The 22424-nt window shown below is 42.7% G+C and overlaps 1 protein-coding gene and 1 long non-coding RNA gene across 3 annotated transcripts in view; one reads left to right on the top strand and one right to left on the bottom strand.

Annotated features, from left to right (window-relative positions):
• Nucleotides 1-22424, bottom strand: part of GRAMD2B (GRAM domain containing 2B) — a 126914-nt gene that overhangs the window by 85651 nt on the left and 18839 nt on the right. The gene's annotated exons all lie outside the window — the stretch shown is intronic.
• Nucleotides 1336-22424, top strand: part of LOC128315023 (uncharacterized) — a 180725-nt gene continuing 159636 nt past the window's right edge. Inside the window, exon 1 of the long non-coding RNA XR_008297405.1 lies at nt 1336-1963. This is a non-coding gene — a long non-coding RNA (uncharacterized LOC128315023). The remainder of the gene's footprint in view (nt 1964-22424) is intronic.

The following is a 22424-nucleotide window of genomic DNA, read 5'->3' as shown; positions in this document are numbered from 1 at the left end:
CTAAGCAGACTCCATGCTCAGTGTAGAGCCCAGTGTGGGGCTCGATCCCATAATGCTGGGATCATGACCTGATCCAAAATCAAGAGTCAGATGCTCAACTGACCCAGCCACCAGGTGCCCCAAAATCTCTGAGATATTTTAGAAAATATCCTTCTATTTTTCAATCTTCCTCCAAATTCTCCTAATGTGTGGCCAGTCACTCATCTAAAGTTTAGCTCGGTTCAAGAACTGGAATTTTTTGCAGTTAAAGAAAAAAGAAGGGGAGTAGAGACTGAAATTAATCCAGTGCCAGGCACTGTGCATAGGTTACTTAACCTGTACAACAACCTTATAAAGATGATCTCATTGTATCAATGAAGAAACTAAGGTTCCGAAAAGGTAGACGACTCCCCGAGTGTCACATAGCTATTATTCAATTGTTTTGTCCCAAAGCTCCTTCTTTTTGTACTCTTTGGTGATGTCACAAGAGGGGAATTCTGAAGTGATTTAAAAGATCATGTCAAAAGAGGGGATGGCTCAGGTCATGATCTCATGGTTCATGGGTTTGAGCCCCGCAATGGGCTTTGTACTGACAATGGGGAGCCTGCTTGGGATTCTGTCTGTCATTTCTGCCCCTACCTTGCTCGCACATGCTCTGTCTCTCTCTCAAAAATAAATAAACATTAAAAAAACAAAAAATAAAAATAAAATATCCAAAGGGACTTGAGAGATAATCTCAGGAGTCTTGCTTAGAGATAAGGAAACTAGATCTCGGGAACCCAGTTGTTTTGTTGGAGGTTATATTGTGTCCATTTGGGCAACATACCTCTCAATTTCTACTTCCTCCTGGAAGCTCCCTCTTCTCCTTTCCCTACCTCCCCACCTCATCCTGCCTCCATAACTTACTGTAGTCAGAATTAGAACCCTTTGCATCTTATGTTGTGTGGTGAGCAGAGAGGTAAGTGGCATCTGGAGCCTGGGTTTACATCCCTGGTTACCACTTAGGAGCTGTGTGACCTTACGTAAGTTACTCAGATTCTCTGAGCTTAAGTTTTCTCACTGTAAAATAGCATAATAATGGTACCTGTCTCATGGGGTGGTTGTGATATATAATAAAACATGGAAAACCCTTTAGAATGACATGTGGCATGTAATGTGTATCTTGTGAGTATTACTAATTAGCTGCTGGGGCGCCTGGGTGACTCAATTGGTTAAGCATCTGACTTTGGCTCAGCTCATGATCTCACAGTTTTTGAGTTCGAGCCCTGCATCAGAATCTATGCAGACAGCTCAGAACCTGGAGCCTCCTTCGGATTCTGTGTCTCCCTCTCTCTTTCTGATCCTCCCCTACTCTCTCTCTCTCTCTCTCAAAAAATAAATAAATGTTAAAAAAATAATTAACTGTTGTTACTGTGTGCACAATACTCAATTTTTGGTTATATGTATACAGGCTTAGCTCTTCAATGGGATGGAAGTGATGTCTTACACATCTTTGTAATTCTCCCTTTAGTGCCGAGATGAGTGCTTCATAATTCTAGACACTGAACACAGGCCTCCTGGACTGATTTCACTTTCCTGGTTAATGACCTTCAAAATTTTCCCCATGGCCCAAATTTCCCAAGTTAATAACTTCATCAAGTACGTACTCCACACCTCCCAGACCTTATTCTTGAGGATCCTGATTACTGATTTCCAGGCGGGCATTTCTGTCCCACGGGATTTCTCATGCCTTTTAGAAATCTGAAAGTACAGGGGTAGTTGCATTATGCCCAAGACTCAGTTCAGGACTTGGTTATTTCTTTTTTGTTCCTTTAGGGGATTAACATCAAGCATGGACTGACTTTTGGTCCTTGGTATTATGTGGTTGATGCAAACTGGCCTAAGGGAACAAGCATGTAATTCTTCTGTGTGCTTTCAACCTACAGCTTCCCGTTTCTGCTGACGGTGGTACCCTCAACCGCGCTACGAGCTGCCATGAGGAAAAGTAAGCCCTTTTTGTCTTCTTGCTTTCCTTTATATGCACTCTCTACCAAATAATCGCCATTAGAAAAAGGACTTGTGTGAATCCAAGGCTTTGTTTCCTTGGGTTGTGTTGTGGACTTTCTAGGATTTCCTGATTTCAGGGAAGGTAGAAGTTGTTTTTTGGTTTCCACTTAGAAAATTTAATCTTGGCATTTCGATGGCACTAGACTGTTGTTTTCAAAAGGATGGTATGTAGAATATTAGGACACATTTTCTAAAAATGTGGATGGCAGCTATCAGATCAGACACGAACGCTCCACCTCCTTTTTGGCAAAGTTGAGAACTTTTTTTTTTTTTAATGACAAACTTCCGCACTATTGTCTTGAGATTCAAATAGTGTTCAACATCTAAATTTTGGGAAAATTACGATTTTATTCTATTGTGAACTCTGTAAGCGATTCTTTTCCAGATAAATTCTTTCTTACTAGCAGAACTTGGAGGATACATATATGTATTTAGAAAGTTTCTTATGCGGCACTTGAGTGGCTGTGTTGGTTAAGCTTCTGACTTTTGCTCAGGTCATGATCTCATGGCTGGTCAGTTTGAGTTTACTTTAATCTTCGTTTTACTTTCTCCCCATTGTCTCTCTGCCTAGTGTCTGAATAGTGTGAGGTCTGGTCCATTGTCTCTTGTTGAACCTTCTATTCTGAGTACCTGTTATAAGTGCCCAATACATATTTCTTGGACAATAAAATGATGACACTTAGAAGAATATTACGTATTTATAGCTAGTGTCCGACTTAGAAATGTGTTGTGCTCTACATGGCATTTTGTATGCAGAATACATTTTCCAATATAAAAAGTAATGTAAAAGGAATGTAGATTCCAAGCTTGGCTTATAAAAGTGATCTGATCCCATAGTGTCAATTCTCTTGTTTTTGCTACTCCAGAAGCAAACTTTTCTGGCTTGGTTAGTGAATCAAATCCTCATTTTAAAGCCTGTTTGTATAGTGAAGGCAGTTCTTACCTTATGATGAGCTCCCCAACTGAATCAGGGAATGGATTTCCCTTTTTATTCATTTATTTTGAGAGAAACAGAGAGAGTGCAAGCAGGGGACGGGCATAGAGAGAGAGAGACGATCCCAAGCAGGCTCTGCACCGTCAGCGCAGGGCCTGATGTGGGGCTCGAACTCACACACTGTGAGATCATGACCTGAGCCGAAATCAAGAGTAAGTTGCTTAACCAGCTGAGCCACCCAAGTGCCCCTAAATTTCCCTCTTTGTAGTCTCCTTCCTGGGTGAATATTAGCCAAAGGTATACAAAGGGGTGAGGAACCTGTTGCTCAGGGTAAATATTGTCTTCTCCAGGTCTTTGGGGGAGACTCTACCCTAACCCCTGGCTCTATAAAAGTACTCCCCTCCCATTAAATTCCCCACTAAATTATGAAGACTTCCAATTTCCATATGTGACCTTTTCCTTTTAGCCACAAAATCCAGTATAATTAATTCAGGCCCTGGAGGGAAATAGTGAAGGAAAATTCTGGAATTAATTTTGAAGCTACTACAGATCCGCAGGCATTGATCCAAAACCCGTGGGGCCAGATATGTTTTGAATACAGAGATATTTTTGGATTTTAGCAAAGTAATATGACGCATATGCTGCCTGTTACAAAATATCCCCAGCTTGTAATTCAATCAAACAATATTTCTTCAGCTAAATATGTGACTATTCCTGCTAAGTCCTCTAAGGAGAGGCAGCTTACAGCCTCACATCACCGCATTTCAGGTTCTGCTAGCTAAGTGATGAAGGTGGTGTGGTTTTCAAAGCTCTTCCTACCTCAGATTTACTGGTAGGAGACTGTGGACCAGGAATCTCAAAGAAATAATGGCTCAACAAAGAAAACAATGAAGGTTGTCCTAGTCTCAGAACCCTGGGCAGGTTCTTGAGCAGCAGGGATCCTACCTAGAGATAGAGGAGAATCACCTCCTTTGACCAGAAGGCTGAGAATATCTTTCTAGGTGGTTTTTTACCAGGGCTTCTTGGTTTAGCCAACTCGTAGGTTCATTAGCTGTACATTTCTTATCAGTAGGTCTACTTGCTCATCAAGCCAGGCTCTCTGAGTTGGGTGAAAGAACTGTCCTACTTAGAGAGAAGACTTTTTTCCACTGTCGGTGCTAGGAAGGAAGGTACATGGATGGTTTGGAGCCCCATTGGGGATGTTGGGAGGAGCCCTAAAGATAGAGGAAAAGGCAAGATGTTGTTGAGGATGCTGGAGGGGAGGACCAATACTGGGACAGGGTTGGGCCTGAAACCTGATTCAAGGACCCCCTCCTACACTTTTCATAATCTCTCTGGCTGGTTGCACTGTCATGAGATAAGTGACCCTCAGCTATGTAAGCCAACCAGTGTGTGTTAGAATTTGAAAGCCTAACAACGAACTGGAAACTTTCCAATGTTCAGTTAGCCCCATTGTCCTTATTATCTTACTTGTATGATTTATACATTTGTGATCCTGTGTATGCCTGGGAGTCCTAAGGGTTATCTCAGTATTTAATTGCCTGAGCTTAACCAGCAGCAGAGATAAGATCTGTTCAAGAGTATGGTTAGAAAACTGTACATTAATGGAAAGTACCATTGCTCTATTTGATAGTAAACCTTTCTGTTGAAGGACTAGGTAAAACAGGTCTATATCTAGAAGTTTCTAGAAAGCATTCCCTCTTGTTCTGGAAACCGAGTAGCAGGTTCTCTCCTGCTGCTTATGACTTGGCAGTCCCTAACATTGTTCTTTTTCTTGTCTTTTAAACTTCTGGCATTCTAGCATTAATTAACACATAATTTCCTAGTAGATTTTTTTGTATTAGTTTTAGTATTTAAAAAACACTTCAGGGGCACCTGGGTGGCTCAGTTGGTTAAGTGTCTGACTCTTGGTTTCAGCTCAGGTCAGGATGTCATGGTTTGTGGGTTCAAGTCCCACATCAGGCTCTGTGCTTTCAGCACAGAGCCTGCTTGACATTCTGTCTCTCTCCCTCTCTCTCTGCCCCTCCCCCGCTCTCTTTGTCTCTCTCTCTCTCAAAAATAAACTTAAAAAAAAAAAACGCTTCAAAAGAGAAGTGAAATGAGCTTTTGTTAGTGCCAATTTATTTTCCATCAAGACATGTTTATGAATTCTTTGTTGCCTAAAGGCATACTGGGAGGTTCACTGAGGCTAACTTCCTGGAATTTTCCCAAAGCTTCTCACCTGTGTCCCATGGTCAAACTAGGCAAACTCGCAGGGACCTTGTAGCTACAAGAGGTAATTTTCCATATCATCATGTGATTCGAACCTGAGATCATAGTTGTGAAATTGAGATTGAAGCAAAGTCATCCTATCTTAAAATATGCATATTACAAGTGATTAGAAAATGAACTTCACTAATTATAACTAAGAGACGAGAATCAGCTTTGTGTTAAGGAATTAATTCTGAGAGTAAATGTGAGCCATTAAAAAGAATCCTTTTCCTACGTTTCCTCAATGTATACCAGACTTGTGTTGCCTTCCTAAGTACATAACACTGTCATTCCCAAGGAAATGTGTCTTGTAACCATGAAGTTATGAAGCATGCTTCATAACTTTCTAAGTTATAAGAACTTTCATAACAGTTCTAAGTTATAAGAACTGTAACTGGGGTGCCTGGGTGGCTCAGTTGGTTGAGTGTCTGGGATCCGCTCAGGTCATGATCCCACGCTCTGTGAGTTGGAGCCCCACGTCGTGCTCAGCGTATCAACACAAAGCCCGCTTCCGATCCCCTCTCTCTTTGCCCCTTACCCATTCAGCCGCTCTCTCAAAAAATAAACAGCCAAACTCAATCAATCAATCAGTGTAAAGAAGAAAAGGGAAATGTAACCAAGAGCAGAAGAATGATTCTAATGGCTCACTGTAGGGAAATGGGTTTACAACCCTGATCCTCACAATCTCCCAAATGTTCTTTAAGGTAGCTGTAAGCAGTTTCATAGTTAAGAGTTGGTAATCTGGCTGGCTCATTCTTGGCAAGAAAAAAAAACATTTGGGGCTCTCCAAATGTAGAAAAACCTAGGGCTTTATTTCATGGAATGTTTGTTGAGATTAGGGAGAACTTGACAGGTCCTATCTGGTTGTATGTTTGAGTCCCCTCTAGCAATTCCCTCAGAGTCTACCTCTGAGCAGATCACCTCACCAGACCCTAAGTTGGATCAAAGCAGGAATCATAACCTTTCCAGTCACCTGTGTGTAGCCAGTGTGGAGCCTCTGGAGTAAATCCTTGATAAAGGAATGCAGAATGTTGAATGAACCTATCAAAGACTTGAATACTTCTGGATACAGGGAGCCCATTACTACTCACAGCAGCCCAGTTCATCCTTGGGAATTCTGGTTGTTCCACCTTCTCTTTTATAATGATTCGACTTGGGGCGCCTGGGTGGCTCAGTCGGTTAAGCATGCGACTTCGGCTCAGGCCATGATCTCGAGGTTCATGAGTTTGAGCCCCATGTCAGGCTCTGTGCTGACAGCTCAGAGCCTGGAGGCTGCTTTGGATGGTGTATTCCCTCTCTCTCTCTCTGCCCCTCCCCTGCTCATGCTCTCTCTCTCTCAAAACTAAATAAACATTAAAAAAATCTTTGTAATGATTGGACTGTCATCTCTTCTCCTTCAGGCCATGTAGATCGACTCTACAACGTGATAAAGCTTTAAGTATCTGAGCTGACCCTCTTGCCCTACTCTCCCCACCTGGCTTCTGAGGTTTACTTCTGCGGACTAATATCCCCAGTTCTTGCACGGCCGACATAGATCTGCGTGTTCACTCGTGCTCTCAGATCTCTGAGCATGCTGCAGAACATTACCTTTCCATAGCCTGACCATGGTTCAGGGAAGGCCTGACACGCATTGGATGGTGACTCATTCTGAAGTCTGCTTTTGCTATATGATATCAAATTAACTTTAACTTTTTAATTTTTTGGAGGAAGCAATTTTTTCAATTCTTCACAGAAAACTTCTCCATTAGTCTTAGTAAAACCTTGCCTCAGTGGAAGACAAGTTAAATGGAAGGCTATTACTATCTTGGAAACAGGCTTACTTGCTAATGCTTCACCTCTTGTGTCTTGTGCCTAAGGTGACTTTCTTGGATTCAAGACCTTTTGACTCCTTGTGAAGATTAAATGTGGATTGTTTGGTGCAGGGCCCCTCCCTGGGTGATTGATCTCTGCCAAGAGTGTGTCCTCCCTGTCCGTCAAGCGAGTCGTGGGGCTACCAAGTCTGATCCTGGAAAACTGATTTCCCCATGTGGCTGTCCACTGGTTAAGGCAGAGCTTGGAAGACTTCGAAAGGCTGCTGCTAACTAAGAATTTACTGTCTATTTTTTCATAGGGCCAGAAGTGCAATTCAGTGTAAAAAAGAATTTACTGATTTTCATGACCTTTAATATTTGCTGAAGCTAACATTTATTTTATTTTTTAAGAAACTCTTTTTTTAAAAAAATATTTACAACATTTATTCATTTTTGAGAGACAGAGTGTGAGTGGGGGAGGGGCAGAGAGCGAGGGAGACACAGAATCTGAAGCAGGCTCCAGGCTGTGAGCTGTCCGTACAGAGCCCAACGTGGGGCTTGAACTCATGGACCGAGAGATCATGACCCGAGCTGAAGTGGGATGCTCAACCAACTGAACCACCTGGGCACCCCTCCTGAAGCTAACATTTAAATCAAACTGTTAATGTGGAAGATGCAGTAGACGCTTAGGCAAACATGCAGGAATTTTTGCTAGAAATCATCTGTTCGTGAGACACCATCTTTGGGCAATCGGAGAAATCAAATTGTAAAAGAAAACACTTGGTTTCAGTTGCTTGAACCGTTGGAAATTGCAGCCAGTTTCTAACTGTTTGGGGGAGTTGGGGGAGTGAGGGGGAGGGAGAAGAAGAGACTGCGGGCGAAAGAAGTAGAAGGAAATTAGGAATAGGTGATAAAAGAAAAGGTAGGACATTTCTGAAATGCCAAGCAGGCACAGAAGCCTGCACTCTTATTCTCTTGCTTGGCGTGCATTTTGGGTTCTGCCCTGCGTTGGTACATTTTGTAACTCACTGCTCAAAGTGCAGCAGTTCTTATGTAATAGAAAGTCATTGTTCTAGGGGCAAAAAAAAAAAAAAAAAGATGTCCCTTCCACTTTATTTCCCCAGTCTATTCTAGTTTGTGGTGGTCACTGACCCTCAAAACAGTTGAGACAGCAAGTAGGTCCTTCCAGGCTTTCATGAGATATTCTTACGAGGCATTTGCAGTGGGGACATGGATGAAATCGGGCTCCTCCTGCTTGAGGTTTCTTTCTCAGGGTTGCCTCGTAGACTTTTGCATCTGGGCTACAGGAACAGCGGGACTGGTCAGTATTTCACCAGTGAGTCATGAACTCTGTTCTGGGCGATAACCATTTCAACACCTGTACATCTGCGGGGATTCTTTCTTGAATGCCACAGGCGAAAGGTAAAGGTCAGAGAACCTTTTCCCTTCATCTCCCTGTCCTTTTATCTCTTCTCCAAAGGACACACTGATTCCAGGAAAGCACTAGGGGAGGTGTCTTCACCTGGAGGACTGGAGTGGAATACCCTGATGGCGGTAATAGCCAGGTGGTAATTTTCCCTGGAAAATCCCGGGAGTACTTCAAAGTGCTCAGGCCTAACTGACTCTAGGCTAGTCCTTGAACCAGCCCAACTTCCCAGGTCATGGATGTAGGTAGACTTTTGATGTAGGAGCCAAACCTTACAGTGTCCCCTTGGCCTTGAAACCCTGCTAAGTCTATTCCAGAGCATCTCAGTCCTCTTTGTCTTTCCCTCAAGAATCTGTGTGTCATTGGATGGTGGTTCTGAGGGCTTTGTTTTTCACCCCTGTGCAGAATAGAGTCACCGTAGCAGGCCCGAGACTGGTCTTCTTACAAGGGCTTGTTTGCAAGCTCAGCTCTTAGCTGACCCTTGGGAGCTTAGGTTTTGGGGGTGTTCCCACTTTTCCCAGGCTGGTAAAAGTGGCTCATGGGGCCTAGACTATGCAAGCAGTGTGACTTATGCTCAACATCTGCTTTCCTTCTGGGAGTTTAAATTTGGAGCATGTCTAGGCAGAGGGTTCCTATGTGACCAGCCTCCAATAAAAACCGTGGTTCCCCTGTCTCTAAAGGGCTTCTCCGGGCAAAAACATCATATGCCTGTTGTTACATTTTCCTTGATGGGGGAAGAGGGTGTTCTCTGGGACCTATCATGGGAGGGAGAGGGCATAAGGGAGCCTATATAAGGATTCCTCCAGACTCCACCTGAATCTTTGCCATTATGGCCCAGTTTACTATATCACGCTATTAAATCTTAGCCTTGTGTACTACTATATGCTGAGTTCTGTGAGTGCTTCTGGTGAATCCCTGGGTGTGCTGTAATCATCTGGACCCTGGAACAACCCCTTTCTTACGGTACTTATTCTCCTACATCCTTACCTCAACCTGGCACAATTTCAGGGAAAGGATAAAAGGGAAATGTTTTCAAAACGTTAAATGGCAAATTAAGAAAATACTGATCTAGAAGATCTAGCTTAATAAAAATATGTCATTTCTTTTGAAAATCAGGATGCCAATTTGTTGGTCATGCAAACATTATTTTTATGGTTTGTACTTACAGAAGATGAGTTTAAAAAAAAAAAAAGGAGGGACGCCTGGGTTGCTCAGTTTGTTAAGCATTCGACTCTTGATTTTGGCTCAGGTCATAATCCCGGCATTGGGGGATTGAGCCCTGTGTTTGTCTTCATACTGAGTGTGGAGCCTGTGTAGGATTCTCTCTCTCCCTGTGGCCCTCTCCTCTGCTTACATACTCTCTCCCTTTCTCTCTCTCTCTCTCTCTCTCAAAAAAAAAAAATTATATATAATAATAAAATAAATATGTTGTCCTTTCATTACCAAGTTGTAAGAAATCTTTATATATTCCGGATATTAGACCTTCATGAAATAAATGATTTGTAAATATTTTCATCCATTCTGTGGATTGTCTTTGACTTTCTTGGTGGTCAAAAACGTTAAAAAATTTTTTAATGTTTATTTTTTAGAGACATAGAGAGATAGAGCATGAGTGGGGGAGGAGCAGAGAGAGGGGGAAGCACAGAATCTGAAGCAGGCTCCGGGCTCTGAGCTGTCAGCACAGAGCCCTACGCGGGGCTCGAACTCACAGACCTTGGGATCATGACTGAGCTGAAGATGGATGCTTAACCGACTGAGTCACCCAGGCGCCCCTTGGTGGTGTCTTTTGTATTTAACTTTGATGAGGTCAAATTTATTTATTATTTCTTTTGTAGGTTATACTTTTGGTGTCACATCTAACTCGCATATCAGATTTTAAGAACTACACTTACTTTAGAAGTTCTACATCCATTAGCCCAATTCTGTTATTCCAAGATGAAAAGAGATTAACAGTTACAAGAGCTAGCGTCCAGTGGAGTAGAAATAACATGGGATTTAGAGTCTTAAGATTGAGTCAAGTCTAGGGGTGCCTGGGTAGCTCAGTTGGTTAAGTGTCTAACTTCAGCTCAGTTCATGATCTCACACTTTGGGGTTCGAGCCCTGTATTAGGCTCTGTGCTGACAGCTCAGAGCCTGGAGCCTGCTTTGGATTCTGTGCCTCCCTCTCTCTCTGCCCCTCCCCCATTCACCCTCTGTCTTCCTCTCTCTCTCTCAAAAGTAAAGAAACATTGAAAAAATTAAAAACAAATTGAGTTAAGGGGCACCTGGGTGGCTCAGTTGGTTGAGTGTCTGACTTTGGCTCAGGTCATGATATCGCTGTCCGCGAGTTCGAGCCCCGCGTTGGGCTCTGCGCTGACAGCTTGGAGACTGCAGCCTACTTTGGATTCCGTGTCTCCTTCTCTCTCTGCCCCTCTCCCACTCACCCTCTGTCTCTCTCTCAAAAATAAATAAACATTAAAAAAATTAAAAAAAATTGAGTCAATGCTTTTATCATGGGAATTAAGTACTTCATTTTTTAAAATCCTGGTTTCTTTTTTTTAAATGTTTTTATTATTATTATTATTTATTTTGAGAGAGACAGAGAGAGAGACAGAATGCGAGTGGGTTGGGGCAGAGAGAGGGAGGCACAGAATCTGAGGCAGGCTCCAGGCTCCGAGCTCTCAGCACAGATCCTGATGTGGGGATCGAACTCACGAGCTGTGAGATAATGACCTGAGCCGAAGCTGGATGCTCAACCAACTGAGCCACCCAGGCGCCCCTTTAATCCTCTTTTCTATCTGGAAACTGGGGTAATAATAGTTCCTGTTCCATAAGGTTATTGGGAAGTTTGAATTAGCTAATTTGTGAAAATGGCTTAGTACTGTACCTAGCACACAGGAGACGTGTAATAAATGTTAGGTTGTTGTCCTTTTTATTACAAGATTTTAGAACCATGGCTGGCCCATATCAAGAATTACCCAATGGTCATCACTGTGCTGTTAACCATGTATATTTGAAAGGCTGCAAAAGTTACATAAAACTAGGTTTGCTTATGGTTATATAGCCTCTGGAACCATGGAAAAACCTGATAGGTCTATAGTAGGAAGATTTTATTTCTTTTGAATTCAAGAATAAACAATGCTTTTGCTTTTCGGCATCAAAAGAAGGGGCAGAAAATTGGCATCTGCAGTGACTGGATGTTTCATCACAATGTGTACTCCTTTTTATTTCTCATGAATTAAGAGCCATGTATAGAATTACAAGGAAATTAACAAAACTCCTTCCCTGTCATTCAGATAGAAGGACTTTAAGAAAAGTGGTTTGATATTTCTGTTAAATATTTACTGTGCTTTATAGCATTACCTCAGAACTTCGATATTAATGATCCAATCATTTGGTGTTCACAGGTACAGAGTGCTTTAGGGCTACATTAGAGCACACTTTGTTTTATTACTGTAAACCCAGATATTGTTGAAAGTTCAAAGTCAAATCATCTATTTAGTCCAGTGCTCCTGCAGTCTGGCACACAGGCACCTTCCAATAGAGATAAACTTATTAATACTTAACAGAAAGAGCCTTTCTTTTTCTCTTTCTCTGTCTCTCTTTCTTTCTTTCTCTTTCTTTTTCTCTTCCTTCTTTCCTTCCTTCCTTCTTTCTTTTTAAAAAAACTTTTGTTTAAACATTTCAACCTAAAATTTTGCCAGTTTATTCATCATCAGAAGTTAAGCTCTTGGTCAGTAATGGCATGACTATATTTCCTAATCTGGACAATTTAGCAAATATTAAGAACCTTTTTGAAATACAAACACATAATCTATACTGCGAAGCATTTAAATGAAGCCGTATTTAATTTAAATGAGGTTGTCTATTTTAGCTATTTCTTGACTAACTTGCAATCAAAAGAAACTTAGGGATTACTTCTGTCCTTACTAAGGACACAGGGCTAACAATATGATACAAAGATGAATTACATAGTCTTTTCCAGTAGAAATATGTCAGTTTAATATGTGATCTAGAAGCAAGATGTTGTCATTAGTGGGAGAGTGACATTGGGGTAAAATGAGAAAATTTCAGTCATTAATTACCCAGGTTGATAAAGCAGTTTGCGAGGTGACTTTTTACTAGGGTAAAAAGTAGTCTCAGGTGTTGTAAACTGCACTGAGGCAGAGCTTGTATTCGCTAGGTAGGTTTCTCAGCGCTTCACAAGCATGGTCACCCATTCACTCCCCACGAGCACCTTGTGAGATAGCACCTGTCACTCCCCCTTTGTAACAGGAGCAGACCCTGAAGTGTAGACTTGCCAATCTCCTCATTGAGATGGGACCCCGCTCAGTCTTGCTCAGCACCTGCTGTTCTTAACTACCGTTCGAGGCTACTTCCCTCTCAGCTCAAAGAGGAATTATTATCTGTAGGGCAACTTGGCGAATTTCTGGAATCTCTATTTCTTGAAACCCCCCAAAATGTGGGATGTACTAATGTAGATAACTAAAAGATTCAATAATATTTTTTCTCTCTCTTAGGAAGGAAAATCAAGATATTACCATGTTTATGTTTTAGACTAAAATTAAATTCTACATTCAATATATGTTATATACTCCAGTATATGTGACTCATGAATTATATAATTTATGTAATATGATCATCTGGTATAAATGACAATATGAATGTCATATAATACACATGTGTAGGGGATAAATTTTATTTCCATATTTTCCAGGAATCAGTCATTTTGGAAAAACCCTTTCTTGTATCGATTTGTTAAGTTGTTAGTGGACAGTATCTCTTTTATTGATAAGAGATACTGTGACAATATTAGAAAATTGTCTTGGTTGAAAAATGTGTGTTAACCACAGCAACTGGGGCAGATTCAGTTTTGTAGGACCTACAGCTTAGACAATATGGGGGACTTCTTTCAGAAAAGAAATCGAAAATTAGTTGCAGACAAAGAGTATTGAATTAGAAGGGGTTCGTTCAGGTGATCAGCCCTGAAATTTCAGCTTCATCAGCTTTGTGGTAAATCTACCACATCAGGTAGCCACTAAAATAAATTTTATTCATTTATTTTTTATTTTTCTATTTTAAATAAAATAAATGTTGAATACCATAAGACTAAAGTAATCCCTGAAAAGAATTATGCACTTTTTTCCCCAAAAGGAGCTTATAATTTAAAAAATACAGGTATGTATATATTTCACCTCATTTCTTTTCTCCCCCCCCCCCCCCTTTAATTTCTCCATTGTCCGGAAAAATCCTCTCTATGGTAGATTTCTCCATTTTGTGAGATGAGGAAAAAGAGAGGGTCTTTGATTTGTTCCAGGTCACAGAGGCCTATCAGGGCCAGGCCTGGGCTCTTTCCACTTAAACTCTTGGTGTATGAATTTAGAGAGATAATATTCTTTTTAATTTTTTTTTTTAACATTTTATTTATTTTTGAGACAGAGAGAGACAGAGCATGAATGGAGGAGGGGCAGAGAGAGAGGGAGACACAGAATCGGAAGCAGGCTCCAGGCTCTGAGCCATCAGCCCAGAGCCCGATGCGGGGCTCGAACTCACGGACCGCGAGATCGTGACCTGAGCTGAAGTCGGACGCTTAACTGACTGAGCCACCCAGGTGCCCCGATAATATTCTTTTTAAAAAAAAAAAATTTTTTTTAACGTTTATTTATTTTTGAGACAGAGAGAGACAGAGCATGAACGGGGGAGGGTCAGAGAGAGAGGGAGACCCAGAATCTGAAACAGGTTCCAGGCTCTGAGCTGTCAGCACAGAGCTCAACATGGGGCTCGAACTCACAAGCCCCGAGATCATGACCTGAGCCGAAGCCGGACGCTCAACTGACTGAGCCACCCAGGCGCCCCTACAGAGGTAATATTCTAAGTACAACTATGAAGAAGCTTCTTCTCAGTGTCTTTACTCGTATTTTACTGGTGAAGAAGCTAAGGTTGGAAAAGTTTGCAACAAAGCCAGAACACAAACTCTCAAATTTCTGAGTGAAGAACATATTTCTTGACCACTTGAACTTGGGTTGTTTTCCTAGAGATTTTCCCCTTCAGAACAATTGTGATTTTGAAAAAACAACCAAGCTCCATACTTTCCCCCCTGCTTACCTTATTTCCATGTTCCTTTAAGGTCATCATAATAGGGGACTTGGGCCACATGGGAAAAATGCACTAGCCTGACAACTGCTGGGTTCTTCAGGTTTAGATGTTAAACTTTTCATGGTGTCCACGTCTTTCCAAATATATTAATAGAAATACTTATTTTTTAGCGTTATGTACTGCCCCCACCCTGTGTTTAGCTTTAAGGCGTTTATAAGTTATAAAAGAATGGATCGGGACAAAGAAACAAATCAAAAAAAACCCTTGAGTTTGACACAGGGTTGTGTGGATAATGACTTCCAACTGTGTTGCCATAGTAACATTTCGCCTACTTTGTTACTATAATAGTTAGCTATTCTTGAGTGCTCTTACTTGCCAGCAACAATATATTATCCATACTTAATGCTCATAATAGTCCTCAGAGGTAGGTGTTATATTTTCCGGCTCACAAATGAGAAAGCTGAGGTTTAGAAAGTTCAGATCGCTGGATTAAGGTGAAATGGCAAATACCAGCGTCGTGATCAAATACAGGCCTGCACAATTCTAAGGCTGCTCTCACTGCCTTCAGATTAGAAACATGTGGCAGCTTTGGTGACATCCAATAGCTCTTGTGGTGACCATCCTCTAAGATGGCCCCAGATGATCCCCCTCTCTTGGTACCCTCACCCTGTATTGTCCCCTTGCATACTGAATCCACAGGGCTGACCTGTTTAATCAACAGGATATTGCAAAAATGGTGGTGTATTTCAGAAACTGGGTCATAAAAGATGTCGTGTCTTTCACACTCCTCTGTTTCATGAATCACCTGCTCTGGAGGAAGCCAGCTGCCATGTTGTAAACAGCCCTCTATCCACTTGGAGAGGAACTGAAAGCCTCCTACAGACACCAGTACTAACCAAGCGAGTCGCTTGCAAACACACCCCGCAGCCCCAATCCAGCCTTTGGATGACTGCAGCCTTGGTTGATGGCTGATTGCAACTCATGGGAGACCCTAAACTAGCACTACCCAGCTTTTCCCTTCCAGATTCAAAACCCACAGAGACTGCGTAAGATAATAAACACTTATGTTTTTAAGGGGTAACGTTTTGGTGTAACGTGCTGTGAAGCAGTCGGTAACTCATAGAGCCTGTGTTGGCCGTTCTTCCTCAGTTTGGAGTGAGCCTCCTTGTCGATTTCATGTTCCGGTAAATGAATGATCTGGAATTGCATTGGCTTTTGCGTGTTGGGTAGCATGGAGTCAGGCAAAGGCCAGTGGGCAGAGCCTGTGTGGTGATGTGATACACAGCCACAAAGGAGAAATGAATGTCTTCTGTTCCCCAAATGTGGCATGTTGAAAGAGTCACTGCTAACTCAAAGTCTACATCAACTGGATACTATCTCCGACAGGAAGAGAAATAGGGATGTTATTATTTCTCTCGGGTGTTTTATTTTGTTTGGATCTTGGGACCAAATTAAGCCTTTGAGTTTCATTTATACTCTTTTTTTTTTTTAACTTAAAAAAATTTGTTAATTTATTTATCTTGAGAGAGAGGGCATGAGAGAGCGCACATGCAGGGGAGGGGCAGAGAGAAAGAGAGACAGGGAGAGAGAGAGAGACAGAGGGGGGGAGCCCTAAATCCCAGGCAGGCTCCACCCTGCCAGCATTTAACCCGATGCGGGGCTCGATCCCATGAACCACGAGATCATGACCTGAGCCGAAATCAAGAATCAGGCACTTAACCCACTGAGCCACCCGGGTGTCCCTCATTTTTACTCTTGGAGGAAAGTGTGTCTGAGCTCTGCCTCATTTTCTCTGACTTCCCCTCTCCATCTCTTTGCTTCAGAGGCTCAGGGTTCTTTCAGCAACTTGAAATGCATTCTTCTGTTGCACAGAGAATAGCAAATGCTATTTCTTCAGTGTTGGGTTCTAGCTGTTTTCTGTGTTGTCTCCTTGCCCCACATTCAGCTCTCATATTTAATTTCTTTTTTTTAGTTATTATTTTTATTGAGCTATAATTGACACATAACATTGTGAAAGTTGGACCTGTGCAATCCGGTGCTCTGATGCATTTGTATATTGCATTATGATTACTACAGTAGGGTTAGCTAACACCTTTATCAGGACCCACAGTTGCCGTTTCTTTTTTATGTTGCAAACTGCAGTCCCTTTGCTCCATTTACCTGTGCCCTGTACTCTCCTATGCACGATGCTCAAAATCCTATTTACATGTGTCTTCCTCTCATGAAAGCAATGTTGGAATGTGGACCACCCCTGTTGTATTCACCACTGGATTGCTGGTACCTTATTACACAATAAACATTTGCTGATTTAATACTGTTGGAGGGAAATGTCATTCCGGGCAGAGAGCAAACAAGTGCAGAGGCAGGAAGGTATGAAAGCGTGTGGCAGGTGAGAGGGATTATTCATTAAATTGAAAAGGAATGCCTTATTAAATTCTTTTTTCTCTCATATCTAATTTAATTCAATTTTATAATAGGTTTATTTTTAAACTTAATTCAACATGAAAGTAAGTTAAAATTAAGTTTGCACTGGGGCACCTGGGTGGCATCCAGCTTTGGCTCAGGTCATGGGTCTCAGTTCTTGAGTTCGAGCCGTGCGTCGGGCTCTGTGCGGACAGCTCAAGAGCCTGGAGCCTGCTTCGGATTCTGTGTCCCCCTCTCTCTCCGCCCCTCTCCCACTTGCTCTCTCTCTCTCTCTCTCTCTCTCTCTCTCTCTCTTTCTCTCTCACAAATAAACATTAAAAACATGAAAATAATTAAGTTTGCGCTTAAATTTATGCAGACAGAAACCTCAGCCATTCTATTGCTCCTTGTAATTTTTTCCTTCTCTTTTCCCAGTTGCAGGGATGAAACATTTGGGGCCACAGCTGAGGCGAATGCCAGTTCAGATCTAATAATAAATAACTGTGGAACACTGAAAGGGTCCAGGACTATGAGTCAGAGGTCTGATGCATCATTTGGCTTGGCCACTAGCTACTCTTCCACACTGAGCCGATGGCTGACTTGTGTGCCCTGAGTGTTCTGCTGAGCCTTCGGCCTTCCCGGGGCTAGGTCAGCAGCACCCCAGCAAGGACCAGCCTTGCTTGTTAACTCAGGGGAGCAGTTTATCGTTGTAACACCCACCACCATTTATTCAGCCCTGCGACAGTGATCGTTGTCTATTTTCGCACCAGGAACTGTGCTGAATGGTTGGTTAGAAACAAGGCAGCAGGATGAGGAAGAAAGACAAAGGTAACAGGAGCCATTCAGCGTGTGGTAAATGCTGTTGTGGAAGACAGCAAAAGATAGAATGTACCACGGAGTTGGCTGCCGGGGGAGGCTTTCTGAAGGTCCAGGTTTGAGGGATGGCACAGAATTTACCCTGCCAGAGGGTTGTGGGCGGGTCAGAAGGTGCCAAGACAGAACTAGTGTCCGTGGCTGGAGTGGGGGCTTCCTGGAGCTGGAGGTGGGACCAGGGAAAGCAGCCAGGTCACACACGAATTTCCCAGTGTCCAGAGGACAAGTGTGTGGGATAAAGGCACACAGCTGACTGACCTCACCATTCCTGCTTCTGGGTTTCTTTCCTTTTCACAGGAGCACGTTTGGAGTCAGGTTTATTCATGGCATATTGCTCTGCCCCTGTGGGTTTGTTGGCAATAATAAAACAGGCTTCTTTTTCTCCAGGGTAGTCCTGACAGCTATTAGTATTTTTTACACCAGGTAAGGTTTATTCTGTGGCACTTAGCATTCGAAATGTGCAGTCATTTCTAGATGTAAGTTTTGCAACATGGGGATAAGCCATCAACATGCTGTGCGAAATTATAGATTAGAGAGTTAGGGTAATAATGTAATCTTCATAGTGCATGCACATTGCCTGCTTTGTACAGGAGCCTCTGTGTGTGTGTGTGTGTGTGTGTGTGTGTGTGTGCGCGCCCATCACCAACAGAATTTGGAGCCTCTGGAAGTGGGAGCTGGGTCTTTAGCCATTAATTTACTTCACAAGGCTCCCTTCTCGTTATAGTTTCTCCTATGTGCCAGATGCTAGGGATAGGGAGCAAAGAATGTACTTCCAGCCTCTAAGAGTGCTTGGTGGTGACTAAATATACCATTATCTCTCTATGGATCATCCCTACTGCCTTACAATAACCACGGCTAGCGTTAGAACATTTGCTGTGTGGCCAGGCACTTTATGTGTTACCTTGTTTCATATTCCCCACAGTCCTACCATTGTCTCCCTTTTACCATTGAGGAAAGCGAGGCACAGAGAGTTTACTCTGCCAGTGAGTGATGAAACCAGATGTGCACCAGACAGGGCTCCGTGTAGCGTGTCCCCTTACAGCGATTACAGAAACAGTGTTCCAGAACTGTTGGTTAAATGAAATTACCCATGACACTTGTTCTTTCACCACTCCCGAAAAGTACCTAGGACCAATACCTTTGTCTTTTTACAAATGAATTTAACGGGAACCAACAGAACCACATAATGGGTCCGTATAGAACTGAGAATCCCAGGGTGGCTCCCTTAACCTTGTTCTTTCAAAGCGAGTCGCATGCCTACTTCTGAAACCGGTGTCCCTTCTGAGGTCATCAAAGTCCCCCTGGGTGGGCTGAAGAAACTGAATTCAATGACCCCTGATGATGGATTTGATTTTCTGAAATAGCCCAAATAATTTGAAGTCATGCCAGGCAAACAAATTGATCGGTGAACTTGGATAATGCCATTTGGCCACCTGTCTGGCTGTGCATTCACTACCTGAACTAATGTCATTAGCTTAATTTTGCCATGCAGCCACAACAGAAAACCTTTTTTCCTTTTTCTGTTCCTTGCTTTCATATCTAAGCAATGTAGACAGTAACGACCGTAATCCATCAATCATAGTGAAAAGCCACTAAGGTTTGTAAAGTCACATCTGTAAAAAGCTCCCATGAGTAAAAGCCACTGTGCAAATAGAAGAGGTTATTAGTACTGCTCTTGGCTCTAGACAGGTACTCATTCATCCTTCATGTACTTCTCAGCAGGGCTGGACAACTTGCCCTCCTGTAACTCCACAAAGTGACCCATGGAGGCAACTCTTAGAACTTGTAGCTCAGGTATGCTTGCCCAGCATTACCTTAGACAAGGAGGGGAGAAGGAGAGAGAGATGAAGGCATGTAAGTGAAGCTGATTGACTTTTTTTTTTAAGTCTGTTATGGGGCGCCTGGGTGGGTCCATCAGTTAAGCATCCGACTTCGGCTCAGGTCATGATCTCACGGTTCGTGGGTTCCAGCCCCGCGTCTGGCTCTGCGCTGACAGCTCAGAGCCTGGAGCCTGCTTCGGATTCTGTGTCTCCTCTTTCTGCCCCTTCCCCACTCATGCTCTGTCTCTCAAAAATAAATATTAAAAAATAAAATAACTTTAAAAAGACAATAGCTTTTTTTTTTTTTTTTTTTTTTTTTTTTTAGTATTACCTTGGGTTTTTGCCCCATAAACACAGAAATTCTCATAAGTCATGCAATTACCACAAGAAAAGAAAAAAGAAAGTTTGGTGTACTTTTATAATGATATCAGCTACATTATGGAGGTTACAGTCCTAACAGGAGAGAACTTGTGTTTGTCATTGGCATTGATGAGAATCAATCACAATTTACACATGTGATTACTAGAAGAGTTTGCCAGAGACTACCTTCTGGTTCTGTACATTTCCAGCCTTGTTTTTCTTCCACTGCCTTCATACTGCTGATAAATGGTACCTGGAGGACATATTCATATCATGATGCCATCTCTGGCCTTTAGTGGGTAGTGGAACGTTCTGGAGAGTCAGGTTGGCTAACAGCAACTCATGTACACAGGCAACTCACATAGACCAATTCCACTAATCCCAAAGTCACTGTATCTCCAAACAACTTCCCCTTAGCTCATAATGCCAAAAATGCCCTTGCCCACCCGACTGGAGGGCAAGTGTGACAGAGAGAAAATTGGAGTGAAGAGAGAGAGAGAGTCGTAATTGTAGTTAAGAGATTGTCTGAGAAGTTTACAGAAATGTAGGACTAGGTGCAGAGCTTGCTGTAGACACTCCCAGGGCCTTGGGAGAGGCCTGTGTGAGTGAGTGAAGATTAAGCTTCACTGGCTTTATAATAAATACATCCCTCCTGACCATCCATTCTGATATGTGGCCAATATAGCCTATGGCGCCAACAAATAAGAAAGACTGCTACTCCTGAGGGGTGGAAGCAGGAAATCTCCCCAGATGCTATCCTAGACCCTTCTGGAAGTGCATCAGGCAAGATGAGTGTGAATTTTTGAGGCAGTCACGTGGGTTTCCAGCACGTTCCAACACCTGAGGCCAGGATAGAACGTGTGTTTTGAGAGAACATTGGGTGCCTGGTGTGAGGAGACTGTGGGGAAGTGTCTGGCAAAGCTTGGAAACGAGACTGCAGGCCTTTCTCCCCTGGCTAGGGTAGCTGTGGGGGGAGTTCTCTTTTCTCCTGCAGGGAAAATTCTAAACCTGCTCCCAGAGAGGACTGTTCCTGTGTCCTTTATTACCTCCTTGCTCCAACTTCTATAGCCCCATTCATCCTGATGTATTCCATCATTTCTCTGCCTTTTGGCAACCTGCCCTTCACTCTCCTCTGAGGCTCAGCCGAGTTCACAGGTCCTGCCTGTGAACCCTACCCACTAAGAACACTCCATTCACTGAAATACTTACTTCACACTTAGGACACTGCTACTACTGTATCCCCTTAACACAGTCCTGCTTTCTTTGACTGTTATCTCCTCATCCCTCTTCCTGGAGAAGGAAGCCCATTTCCCAGAACTCTACTCCCTCCAGGTTCTAAATATAACCCTTTATGTCTACAACTCCAGCAAGCAGGAGCTGAGACAATGGGCTCATCTGGTGAAAATGGGTCATAATATGCCATGTACAGTGTTCTTCTTCTTTAGGTGCCAAAAAGTGCTCTTGTTCTTTCCCTAATAGCAAGGAGGAGTGGGCGTCGCTAAGAAAAATCAAGACTGGTGGGAAGGGAGAGAAGAAGGGCAAACACTTCCTCTGCCACTTACTGGTGGCAGCTGGGACAGTAGGCAGAATAGAAACAGAACCATTGGAGCCACTAGGTGGAGACATGATGCATATGACTCCAGGGCTACCTTGGACCTGACAGGGTTGTTGTTGACTGCAACCTGGAGTAGTCCCCAAAGCAGAACCCAGAAAGAGTCTGAGCCAGCCTCAGCTGGTCCCACTGTGGTCCCACATTCCAGCTTAGTGCTGCCTCATCGTTTTGGATCTTGTTTGTTTGTTTGTTTTTAATCTGTCTTCTCAGGCAAAGACAACAAAAGGAAAAATAAATAGGCGCCCCCAGGTGACTCAGTTGGTTAAGTGTCCAACTCTGGATTTCTGCTCAGTTTGTGACCTGATGGTTCATGAGTTTGAAACCCGTGTCGAGCTCTGTGCTGACAGTGTGGAGTCTGCTTGAGCTTCTCTCTCCCTATTTCTCTGTTTCTGTGCCCCTCCTCAGCTTTTTCTCTCTCTCTCAAAATAAACAAACTTAAAAAAATGAGATTATATCACACTAAAAAGCATTTCACACAGCAAAGGAAACCAACAAAATGAGAAGGTAATCTATTGAGTAGAAAGTATTCACAAATGATATATCTGATAAGGGTTTAAAATCCAACATACATAAAGAACTCATATAACTCAATAGCAGAAAAACGCACAACCCCATTAAAAAAATGCGCAGAGGGCCTGAATAAACATTTTTCCAAAGAATATGTACAGATGGCCGACAGACATGTGAAAAGATGTTCAACATCACTGATCGTCAGGGAATTGTAAATCAAAACCACAATGAAATAGCACCTCATGTCTGTTAGAATGGCTAGTATCGAAAAGACAAGAAATAACAAGTGTTATTGAGGATGCAGACAAAAGGGAACTCTCATGCACTGTTGGTGGGAATGTAAACTG

This window comes from Acinonyx jubatus, chromosome A1 (assembly GCF_027475565.1).
Source record: "Acinonyx jubatus isolate Ajub_Pintada_27869175 chromosome A1, VMU_Ajub_asm_v1.0, whole genome shotgun sequence".
Classification (NCBI taxonomy): Eukaryota; Metazoa; Chordata; class Mammalia; order Carnivora; family Felidae; genus Acinonyx; species Acinonyx jubatus.
The sequence above is the reverse complement of the archived record's forward strand: the minus strand, read 5'-3'. Positions and strand labels throughout refer to the sequence as shown.